Genomic DNA, 11996 nt, shown 5'->3' on the forward strand with positions numbered 1-11996 from the left:
GACGGTTGTCGAGTAGGTCCATCTGTCAATGTAGGAGAGGGAAGAGTTGAGGTCCTCTAGGATAGCAGAGAGAAGAATCTCATTGCCTCTGCAATGGTCATCTATGTGACAAACTTGTTGGGACTCCCGACAAAGCCATGGGCTACTAGCAAAGGAGTTCCTCGAGGGGTAGTCGTAGTGCTAGGTGCAAGAGGAGTTGGGGCAGGGGTAGGCCCCTGAGGTGTCGCTTGAGGGGAATCAAAGTCCTCTGGAGAGTAGAGATCATGATGTCTCCTCCTACGAGGGTTTCCATACTTCTTGGATGTGTGATGTGATCCCATGTCTAATTTGGTGGGATTGGACAAATGTAGACACAAACACGAAGACAAAAAACAAAAAACAAGAGCGGGTAAGAAGCAGAAAGACAATAAATTGCTTAAGACAATTATGAAATTTAAACTCAAGAAATTATGAAAAGGCAATTAATCACTTGTGAAAATTATGAAATGACATCAACGCATAAAGGATAAATATGAAAGGACAATTATTTACTTAAGACAATTATAAAAAGCCAGTTTTGAGATGATAAATATTTATGAAACACAAGTGGAATCCAAGAAGATTTTCATATATAAAAAATATGGCCAAAAGTATGTATATAAAAAATATGTCTCCAAAATTTGTCTCCAAAAGAGACATTCTCCAAAAATGCCAAAATGTTGAAGGAGGTCTATTGCTCTGCATTACTATCTGAGGTACTTTCCTCCTTTGCGCTCCTTCTAATATGCAGTCATGCTCTTCAATGATTATGTTCTTGCGATCCATGAAGGCCTCCACACAATCCATTATGCCCTTTACACAATCATATATGAGGCTCCATTGGTCATGGTGTTCTCCACAACCTATGGAGATCCCATAGGTTGTGCCATGCATTCCTTAGTCGTTCCTACTCCACTACCCTTCGGCTTGGACCCCAGCCAAGTGCATGCACCCCCACATTGTACTTCACCCAGTCGCTCTCTCGCACAATCTTCTCTTTTACATGAGCTAGCAAAGAAGCTATGTCTATAATCCCTGCAATGTGGGAAATCGGGTTGGGGTTTCGGGAGGACACCCATGGGTAAGGGGGTGGTTGTTCCATTTAGAATCGGTTTGAAAAAAAAAGCATAGGAACTAAGCATAAGCATAGGCAAATGCATATGAGGGAAAGCATATGAGGGAAAAGAAGAAAAGAGAGGAAAAAGAAGAGAAGAGAAAAGAAGAGAAAAAGAGAGGAAATAAGAGAGGGAAAAAGAAGAGAAGGGTGAGGAGAAAAGAAGAGAAGGAAGAGGGGAAAAGAAGAGAAGAAAGAGGGGAAAAGAGATTGAAAGAGAAGGAAAAGAAGAGGAAAAAGGAAGAGAAGAGGGGAAAAGTGTTAGAAGAGGGGAAAAGTGTTAGAAGAGAAGAGGGGAAAAGTGTTAGATATCAGGCCATGTGTGGCCTGATGGCTGGACGGAGTTGGCACGCTGCCAACTAGGCTACATGCAAGTGTGAGAAGACATCCCATGACTGACCGCACTGAGGGTAGACAGAGCATTTTTCGGGGCAGCCCTCTCTCGAGTTGCAGGGCTCGTTTGGAGCCCCAGATGATCCCGGAGGGCTCTAGGCGGAATGGTATCCGTAGGTTAGTTTCTCTATTTTACACCGCAGTTGTATCGTGTGGTCGGTGGCCTATTTTGGGACCGAATCCTAGTCGACCATTTTGGGTAGACTGGGTCGGTCACCAAATTAGGTCGAACCGACTAATACTGGTGGCTATATAAGAGCGAGCCCGTGAAGCCCATTTCATCACTAGCCATAGCAACCCTAATTCCTTATCATCCAGCCTCCATCCTCTACTATTTTCAGCATGCCATCGAAGCTTCTCTCATAGGAGCACACGGCTGGGAGGCAGCGCCATTTATTGTATCAGTTCTACAGTAATCAAATTTTTGATTCTCCATACTATTTGATTTTCTCTCTTGCATACGAGATCCCGTTATCTGTTGAGCACAGACGTTGTATTGTTTTCTTACATGGTATCAGAGCCTAGACTCTAGCAAGAAGATTTGGTAGTGTGTTTCTATTTGCGAGCAGATTGTGAGAGATGGCCCAGCCGACAAGACTGCAAATCCCACCGTTCGGCAAATACGAAAAGTTGGATGGCTCTAACTATCCACTCTGGAAGTTCAAGATGAAGACCATCCTAAGTGCATACGAGCTTTGGGATACTACTACTGGGGTGGACGTGAAGTCAGTTGCAAGACCAGATCCAGCCGATGCAGGACAACAGATAGTACCAACTACTGATGAGATTCTCGCGTGGATAAGAAGAAATGTAGATGCACTGTGTTCTATTGTCTGCAGTGTAAGTGATTCCATCATGGCATTAATTCAACATGTCACCACAGTGGAGGAGGCATGGATGGTCTTGAAAATTAGTACGAGACCACAAATCAGACGCGGATTCAAAATTTGGAGACTTAGCTCGCGAACGAGAAATTGTTTGAGTCTGAAGCAACATAGAAATTCATCACCAGGGTGAAGAATCTACGCAATCAGATGATTGCGATTGGCATCACCATCACCAGCGAGAATCTAGCATGAAGGTGCGTATGGATTCTCCCACCAAAGTATGATGGTCTTGTTACGGCACTGAATACGCATAACAGAAATTTGCCCCTGAGGATTTCAGCACGATGCTTCTGGAGGAGGAGATGCATCAAAAGACGAGGACTAGAGAAGATTCGGCTTTCTATGCTGGATCAAAGAAAGGTAAGGGTAAGGACTCTGGTAACCCATCTTCTTCTGATGATAAAAAGAGAAAGAAGAAGATCAAGTGGTTCTATTGCAACAAGGCAGGGCACAAGCAGAATGAGTGTCAGAAGAAGATTGCAGATGAGAAGAATGGAGTAAAGAAAGAGTCCAGCAACATTGCACAGGCAGTACCAGTAGAGCTATTTGTAGCAATTGAGGAGATTTGCACGGAGGCAGTTCATGTACCTATGGATGAACCTTGGATCATTGACAGTGGTGCATCATGCCACATGACCAGTCAAAAGGATTGGTATACCTCTCTACAGCCGGTAGGGAGGGAATGACATCCTGGTAGTAGTCAGGAATGATGCAAAATGTCTAGCAAAAGGAAAAGGTATGATTGCTCTCAAGTTAGATGGAGTTGTAAAATAGTTGTCCGATGTTTTTTATGTGCCAGATATCAAGAGGAACTTATTGTCCATTTCTACAATCACGGATCGGGACCTCAAAGTTCAATTCAATAAGAATGGTGCACAGATCTTGGATCTTCAAGAGAAGGTCATTGGTAAAGGTACACAATGCAATAACATCTATGAACTCTCAACTTTCAATGCTTGAGCTGATGTGAAGAACACTAAGCTGTGGCATGAGAGGTTTGGTCATCAAAACCTTAGTTCTTTAAAGGAGATGCATAAAAATGGAATGATTGCAGACCTACCAGAAATTATAGATCTGCACGATGTATGTGAAGCTTGCATGATGGGCAAGCAACATCGGCAGCCCTTTCGTAAAGAGGCCAGTAGGGCAAAGGCTCTTCTAGAGCTCGTTCACACGGATCTCTGTGGAAAGATGGAGACAGAAGCTTTGGGTGGTTCCTACTACTTCATGACGGTGATCGATGACTATAGTAGAAGGATATGGGTATATTTCTTGAAGACCAAAGATGAGCCTTTTAGTAATTTTAAGGAATGGCATGTAATGGTTGAGAAAGAAACGGGGAGGAAGGTAAAGAAATTGAGATCAGACAAAGGTGGAGAGTTCACATCAACTGAATTCGAAAGTTACTACGAAAGTCATAGGATCAAGAGGCAAAAACCCTCGCCACATACATCACAACAAAATGGAGTAGCAAAGCACAAGATGCACATCATCTATGAAATGGGCAGGAGTATGATGAAAGGGAAAGATTTGCCACAGACTTTCTGAGCTAAAGCATGTAACACGGCAGTTTACATTCTGAATCGTAGCTAGACAAAGGCTGTGAATGGGATGACTCCACTGCAGGCCTTTTCTAGTAAGAAACCTTTAGCTGCACATTTCAGAGTTTTTGGATGTGACTGTTTTGTGTGTGTCCCTAATGCTAACAGGACCAAATGGGAGCCCAAGAGCTAGAAGTGTATTTTCTTGGGCTACAGTGAAGAGGCGAAGGGTTACTGTCTCTATAACCCTATTACCAAGAAGGTAATAGTAAGTGGCGATGTGGTCTTCTCAGAATAGCTGCATCAATTGGAGGAGGACGCTTCCTTCCCAGACAACTAGGACCAGGATATTCATACAATACCACCACCAACAGTAGACCGAACTCCCCTCCCCCAATGGTGCTTGGGAGGATTCAAGATAAAGAAGATGAAGAAGAGCCTACAGAACCATAATGGCAACGGCCATTCTTGAAGTGGGTAAAGCAGCTTTTGGATGGCAGAGAGCCTCCAGCCATTGAGGAGGAACCATCTAAAGACCGCCACTCCAAGAGATTAGAGGAGCAAAGAAGGGCACAGGAACACTTGGTCAACTATGCTTTGATGACAGAGGTGATCTGTGCTAATGAACCCAATGTCTTGAGGAGGCACAGGGTGATGATAGGTGGATGGAGGCTATGCAGTCAGAGTATGGCTCCATAATGAAGAACAACACTTGGGACCTTGTGGATCGACCACCAAAACACAAGGCAATCAACACCAAGTGGGTGTACAAGACCAAGTACAAGTCCGACGGCACGTTGGATAAGTACAAGGCTCAGCTCATGGCAAAAGGATTCACACAAGTATATGGTTTTGATTATCAGGATACTTTTGCTCTAACAGCTTGACTAACCACAATTCATAGTGTTTTGGCTTTAGTGGCCCAAGGAAGTTGGCCCGTGTTTCAGATGGATGTAAAATCTACCTTTTTGAATGGATATATTAAGGAGGATGTATACGTGGAACAACCACCAGTTTTCAGATCCCCGGTTCAGAAGGTAAAGTTTGTAAACTCAAGAAGGCACTTTACGGGCTGAAACAAGCCCCACGAGCATGGTACTAGTGGATTGATGCCTACTTTTTGCAAAATGGGTTCAAGAGGATCCCATCTAATGCAAATTTGTATATCTTTAGAGAAGGCAGGTGTATGATCGTGGTCCTTTATGTGGACGACCTTGGCATAACAGGGAACCATGAAGAGAAGATCTCCTAGACAAAGCATTTGCTAGGAAGAGAATTTGAAATGACAAACCTCAAACTGATGCATTTCTGTTTGGAGATTGAAGTTTGGCAAGAGCCAAAATAGATCTTCATCTCACAGCTGAAGTATGCTGTAGAGGTACTGAAGGCATTTGGCATGGATGAGTGCAAGATAGTTGGCACCCCTATGGAGGTTGATGTGAAGCTCTCAAACGAGGATTCATCACCACTGGTGGACAAATCGAAGTATAGAAGGCTTATGGGTAGTTTGATTTACTTATGCAACACACACGGCCGGATATCAGTTTTGTGATTGGTGTACTAAGCAGGTTTTCCAATAAGCCCTAGGAGAACCATTCGAGGGCAGGGATGCATGTACTGAAATACATCAAAGGCACACTTGATTATGGCATCATCGATACAAAGGGCAACATCTTGATCGAATTCTGTGACTCGGATTGGGCAGGAGACGTGGATAGCAGGAGGTCAGTGAAAGGTTATTGTTTCTCACTTGGATCTAGAGCTGTGTCATGGGTCAACAAGAAGCAACCCATAGTTGCTCTTTCTTCTACCGAGGCTGAGTACAAATCAGCATGCTTTGCTTCTTGCGAGGCAGTATGGTTGAGGACGATTTTAGGGGACATGGCTGCAGTGCCGAACATGCCCACATAGTTATCATGTGACAATCAGAGTTGCATGGCCATTGTAAAGAACCCTGTGTTCCACGCTCACACAAAATACATTAAGGTTCAATATCACTTTGTATGCAAGCTCATCATGGATGGAGAGGACGTCGACTTGGTGTATTGTCCGACTACAAAGAATGCTATGGACATCTTCATGAAGGCTCTTGGAAAAGACTTGCTGGAGAGGCATCTTCATCAACTTGGCATTGGCCCAAAAAAGTAAGTTCACTTGCAGGTGGACATTGAGAAGGCGTGTTAGATATCAATGCTCCACTCTCATGTAGCTATGCGGGAACCACCTAACTCTACTTGTAAGCCCCCCATATGAGTAGCTCGGTTATCCGGTAGGTCCTTGTAAAAGTTTCACTTCTTAATGAAACTAACGCAAAAAGTTCATCCATGGTGGTTTTTGAATATGCCCAACAATCTCTCATAGTTGAGGAAGTATAACACTAATCTTCATCCTAGATTTATAGTGGCTTTGAACCACATGGTCTCTGCTGATTTATACCAATCCTCAAGCACAAGTTCAAGGAAATGGCAAGAAGACCACAATGCCCAGATGGTTGGATATTATCAATCTATAATTTCTAAACCTTCCTACAGGTCTTCACATTGTCGGTGATTATCTGAACATTATGCTCCTCGACATCCAAAATTACAACCTCTAATTATTCAGCAATGTATTTCCTTGTGTTGGCATTACCACTTGTGTCAATGGATTGACGAAAAGCCTTTCCTTTGAATTTCACGACCATGATATTGATCAGAGGCCTCTTGCAAGTGACATTTTTCCATCCATCACTAACAATGGTGCATCCTATTCTCTCAATACCATCGTATACTACTTACTCCAACATTGTAACGTAATCATGAGCCTTTGTTGGGTTTCTTCCTCATTTTTCTAGAGCCATTCTTGCAATGAAGATTGTAAGAGAAACATACAAAAATTTATCTAATTAATACATGCATTCACATAAATTTTCATGTTCTGGATACTACCATATCATTTAGGTTCTAGGACACATAACAATATTTGGAATCGTTTACAGTTCTACATTCAAAATCAATGTGGCTATTTGGGACACTAACTTAGAATACTCCATGCAAGTTTGCTAGACCTCGAGAGAGAGAAATCATCCAATTGTCTTGGGCCGGCCTCCTGAAGTAATTGGACAATTGTGAATGTGGTAATCTACCTGTTCAAATAGGCGTGGGATGGCAAATTGCCTTTTCCCACATTCTTCTCCCTCTGGAGTATGCATCTATTTGCACCATGATCATTCGCAACATCATACTCTATTGACGGATGATTGACGGATGTCGGTATTTTACACACACGAGTGCACTAGCTAGCATTACTTACACAAGTACTTATAAAAAATTTTAGTACTACTTTCTAAGCTAGGAGACTTTGTGAACCTAATATCCTCAATTATCAATATTATTTTTTTCTATGTATATATGTACTATGGAGTTTGAGTTCTAATAAGGGCTACAAATTGCAATGTATGCAACCTAATTATATCTAGTTTGTTTCACCTAATAATGTAAAAAACATAAGGATAGTAAACCTATATATACCACTATCTCTCCACACCTACATGCCATAATTTTGCGAGTTGCTAACGAGCTGGCAATTGTAAGCTCCACAACTGGCTAGACTTCAAGCAAGACGCAAATGGCTGACATAAGCGAGCCCACAATCGACTCAAAGTCAAATATTTTCTCGTCAATCTTAAATCCTAGTTTGTAGAGTTTTACTAATATATGGTATAAATTTTAACCACATACAAGACGTTCCAGGTCGGCCTAAGAGAACCTCCAACCGGCAAGTGGTATAATATTATTAATCAACGAACGAGTTGTTCCAGGCCGGCTTAAGCGAACCTCCAACTGGCTCATTGACTTCTTTTTGAAATATAGTTAAAAACTATAGCTACATGCTTATAAATAAATACATACGTTAAAAATTATGAAAAACATACACACAAACATAAGCTTTTCCAAAAATAAATCATTTCATGCATCTTGTAATGGCTGCTATTCCATTTTTGCAAAGCTTGTTTTAACCTATGATATTTCATGCAACTAGATTGAAATCTTAAGTTATGTAACTAAACCAAAATCCCAAGCCTGCATGCAACTAACAAACTCTTTACCTAGTCCTAAGTGACATGTCTTTCCAAAGATTCTAGAGTCTAGACAAGTTACAATTTAAATACTTCATGCAAAAAATTAAAATCATCTATTTTTCCAAAGCCATGTACAATGTCACATGCAACTAACTTACTCTTTATCTAATAGTATGTAAATGTTAATTATCCAATTAGTATCTAAGTGCGAGTGGATTCTAAATGGGAAGCGAGCCCACCACCAGCATCAGATACTGTTTTGAATTTACAAGGACTAACAAAACTTAAAATTTTATTTGTAGCTTTGTTTATCCTCTTTATTATACTTCTTTCTTTCCCAAGACTCCACAGAATTCTAAGAATCTGGATTATGTGAATAGTAACCCGACGCTGGTTTATATATCATTAACAACATGGAGTAGTCTAGCTAAACACCACTCGATGTATTAGAGTATACCGATCGGTATAGTGGAACACTGCTCGGTGTACATAACACTAAGTGGTCTAATATCTTACCTTGCAATGTTGTGTTAATATACCGAGTGATGTATGGATTTACCGCTTGGTAACCGGCTAGAGCTGGTCCCAATTAAAATTCGCTACTGGATCGTTTAAAAATGCCTCAAGGTTAATTTAAAAATGTTCAAAACGTTTTAAAACTCACGTTTTAATACTACCGCAAATCTGAGCCTTCATCTGCCCATCCATGGGCAAACAACATTGGCCACCCATGGTTGTGCACTAATTAGAATAGCCATTCTTTTGCTTTTCTACCAAACGAACGCTCTCTAGTGCCTCTTCCCATCTCTATTTCTTCTTCTTCACCACCCATCGTTTATTGCATCTTTATACCTATCGTTTTAGGTGGGCAATGTATTGATTATGAAATCTTTGGATGTGACGCCCTTCCCATGACTTGCTTGCGCCTCGAGACAAGAAAAGCAATTGCAGAAACTTGAAAAGTATAGAAAAGTATCTTGCAAGAAAATTAAGCGTACGGTAGCGGGTGGATAGTGGAAAAATCTTTGTCATTTTTATCGAGAGAAGGAAATGACGACGTTAGAAGCTATAGATCTCATTAAGATTATAATAGGGGTTTGACATTTGATTCAATTGGCAAGGATGATGATGATAGAATTTTAGGGTACTCCTTCTCGCTTTCATTCTCCGTACAAAGAATTTTGGATACTAAATGAATGCTACAAAGAATTTTGGATGCTATATAAACCCTGATAGAGTGTAAGTCTAATCTCTTATTGCTACTGTGTTAGGGCTGCTTATGCAGAAGCCAAGAGAGTTTGTGCTTGTTCTTCAAACTGGAACATGACATCGGACGTGTAAGAGGTGTCAGCTGACCAAACAAAGATGCCCGGCAACTCCCCAGTTGTTTGTAGCTGCTGACACGCCGTGAAGAAACCTGTGGAGGGCGTTATGCCTCCGCTCCCAGCGTCGCTTGCAGTTCCTGGATCTGTGCTGAAACTTGGAAGAACCTTCCCTCCCCAGTACACTGCTGCTGCCGTGTAGTATTGAGTCACGAACTCTGACACAGTCGTTTCAGGACTGTAGGTGTAGAATTGGAAATTGACGTAGTCGATCACGCTGGAATATTGCTCCCAGAGTGCAGTGTAGTAAGGTTCGACCTCATCAAATGGAGCAATGGATGCTACGGAGATCACCTTGTTTTGCTTCAGCTGGGTGATCAGTTGGCCGATGCAGGACGCGAAGACACTAGGCGTCGTGCTGGACGCGAACTGCTCGTAGTCTATATCAATTCCATCTAGACCATATTCGTTGGCCAGGTACGTAAGAGAAGAGACAGCATTGCTCACCCAACTTGACTCAGAACTTGGATTAAACTCTACCGCCTGATTATCTCCTATGACAGCTCCACCGAGGCTAACTATGATCTTCACATTTGGGTTGCTAGCCTTGATCGCTTGGGCTGCACTGCCTGATAGAGTGTCATCCCAAAAGGTATTGAATACGCCGTCGGTGGGCGTATACGAACTGTCCCCCGAAGCACTGGCATAATCGATCGCGAAAGAAAGAATGAAGTGAAATTCCACTTCTCCATTGATGGGCAGATCCGTGAACTGTACCCCATCCCACTGCGAGCCGATATATGATCTGAAAACTTTCCCGTTATTGCTTGACAGTGTACTGGATGGTGATGGAGCTTCTGTGGGCGGCCTCCCTGACAACAAAGATGGTGATGGAGCTTCTGCGGGCGCCTTACCTAACAACGAAGATGGTGATGGAGCCTCTGACGGGGCCCACCCTAACAACAAAGAATGCGTCACCCAATTAGTTAGATAGATGTGAATGAAATGAAATGTTTACAGGCGCAAAAAGCTGTGCAGAATCAAAGGGTCGCGCTTTTCGCGATCAAATGAGATATAACCAATGCATTACACTTCCACACGCTAAGCAAAAGTACTTCGAATGGCTAAGCATTGGAGCAATCAGGCTTCGCATAATTTTCCCACCAAAGTAGAACGTTATACGCGACGTTGCGGTTCCCAACCGGGTAAGATAGATCCAAATGCAACAAATTTTGCAAGTGCTGAGGAATATACACAATCGCTGTGCTAAATTCTTAACCGAAACAGCGTCTTGTTAGATCGGAAGTTGGGAGTAAGGATAAGAGGCTGGTGAGTACTTAGGGACAAATTAAAAAGAGCAATACGTACCCTCCATAAGAAGACGAGAACCGTGAATCGCCACTGGGAGGAGAGCCAAGAGCGCAATTATCAATCCATGTTGGGCTAAAAGATTGCGCTTACGGAATGCCATAGAATTTTAATCAAAGGGAGGAGGTCGAGGGAGACGATAAGGCTTATTAGAGATGCGATGGACGTATGGTGAGAAAGAGCTGGCCGTAGAGGTGATGCTTAAAGGCTCAAGCTAGCTGCAATGCAAGTGGAAGTGACAGAGAATCAGTTTGTACCTCTCGTCGTCTACTGACTGGTCTCACATTGGGGACATCTACAGAATGTCGCCAGAAAGCCTCCTTTTGACTTGACTCTTTCTTTTCGCTAGATTCCGGCGAGGACTTTCTTACAAGCTACAAGATTCAATCTTCGTCTTCACCTTATACTTTATCTCGCATGGACAATAATTTTAGCGTTTCCCAATGCGATGCCTAGGAAATGATCTATCATTTATGATACCAGATCCTGCGGTGGCCTCGCCGTGCATGGACTTAGTCTCTCGAGCTCTACCACACTAGAGACTGAGACTATGGTGGCCGCCCTCCGCCCTCGCTACGGACAAAATTTGTAACCCAACACGCCAAACGGATACACGATGGGACCGTCCTTTCGCCGGAGTGTCCCAACGGCCACAAACGCCAATCCAGTACAAACATGCAATACTCGACAGCCCCCCGTGATGTCTCTCCAATGATGGTCACGTGGCGGCCTGGGCGCCTCCCTCGTTGCATTGCATGAACTAACTCATACTTTACAACATGACGAAAATGCCTTGCATTCTTTGAGTGTATTCTTTGGGTTCCCCTAGGCCCTACTATGCCTTGGTGGTCACTATGTATAAACCCTGTATATATCGCTTGAGTTCAAGGTCCATTTTTAGCACTACCCCATTAGGGGCAGAGCTATAGCAACGATTTGCTTTGCCCTTTGAATAAAAATGATTGTCGGAGCGCGTCTAGCAGTGTGTCAAATGTTATACAAAAAAGTGTAGCAGTGCCTATAGATGCACTGTTTTGCCGTGTCTATGAATGTGCTTCAACAAACTTTTTTCTTGATCGTCTTCTCCTTCTCCTTCACCTTCCCCTTTCCTTTTCCCTTCCCATCTCCCTTCTCCTTAATTGATTCCCCCTTCTCGTTCTATTCTCCCTCCTCCTTCCATTCTCCCATCCTCCCTTCTCTTTCCTTTCACCTTTCTCTTGCATTCGTGAGGAAATAAGGGATTGCATGAATGATGGACATAAATGATTGCATGAGGGAATTGGACTGTAGCAT

General features: G+C 42.7%; 1 pseudogene; it reads right to left on the minus strand.

The window, feature by feature from the left end:
* Positions 1-9290: 9290 nt before the first annotated feature.
* On the minus strand, positions 9291-10806 carry LOC147899993 (chitinase 2 pseudogene; annotated as a pseudogene).
* Positions 10807-11996: the final 1190 nt, after the last annotated feature.

This window comes from Dipteris shenzhenensis, chromosome 7 (genome assembly GCF_047967505.1).
Source record: "Dipteris shenzhenensis isolate YYH24624 ecotype China chromosome 7, Dip_SZ_1.0, whole genome shotgun sequence".
Taxonomy (NCBI): domain Eukaryota; kingdom Viridiplantae; phylum Streptophyta; class Polypodiopsida; order Gleicheniales; family Dipteridaceae; genus Dipteris; species Dipteris shenzhenensis.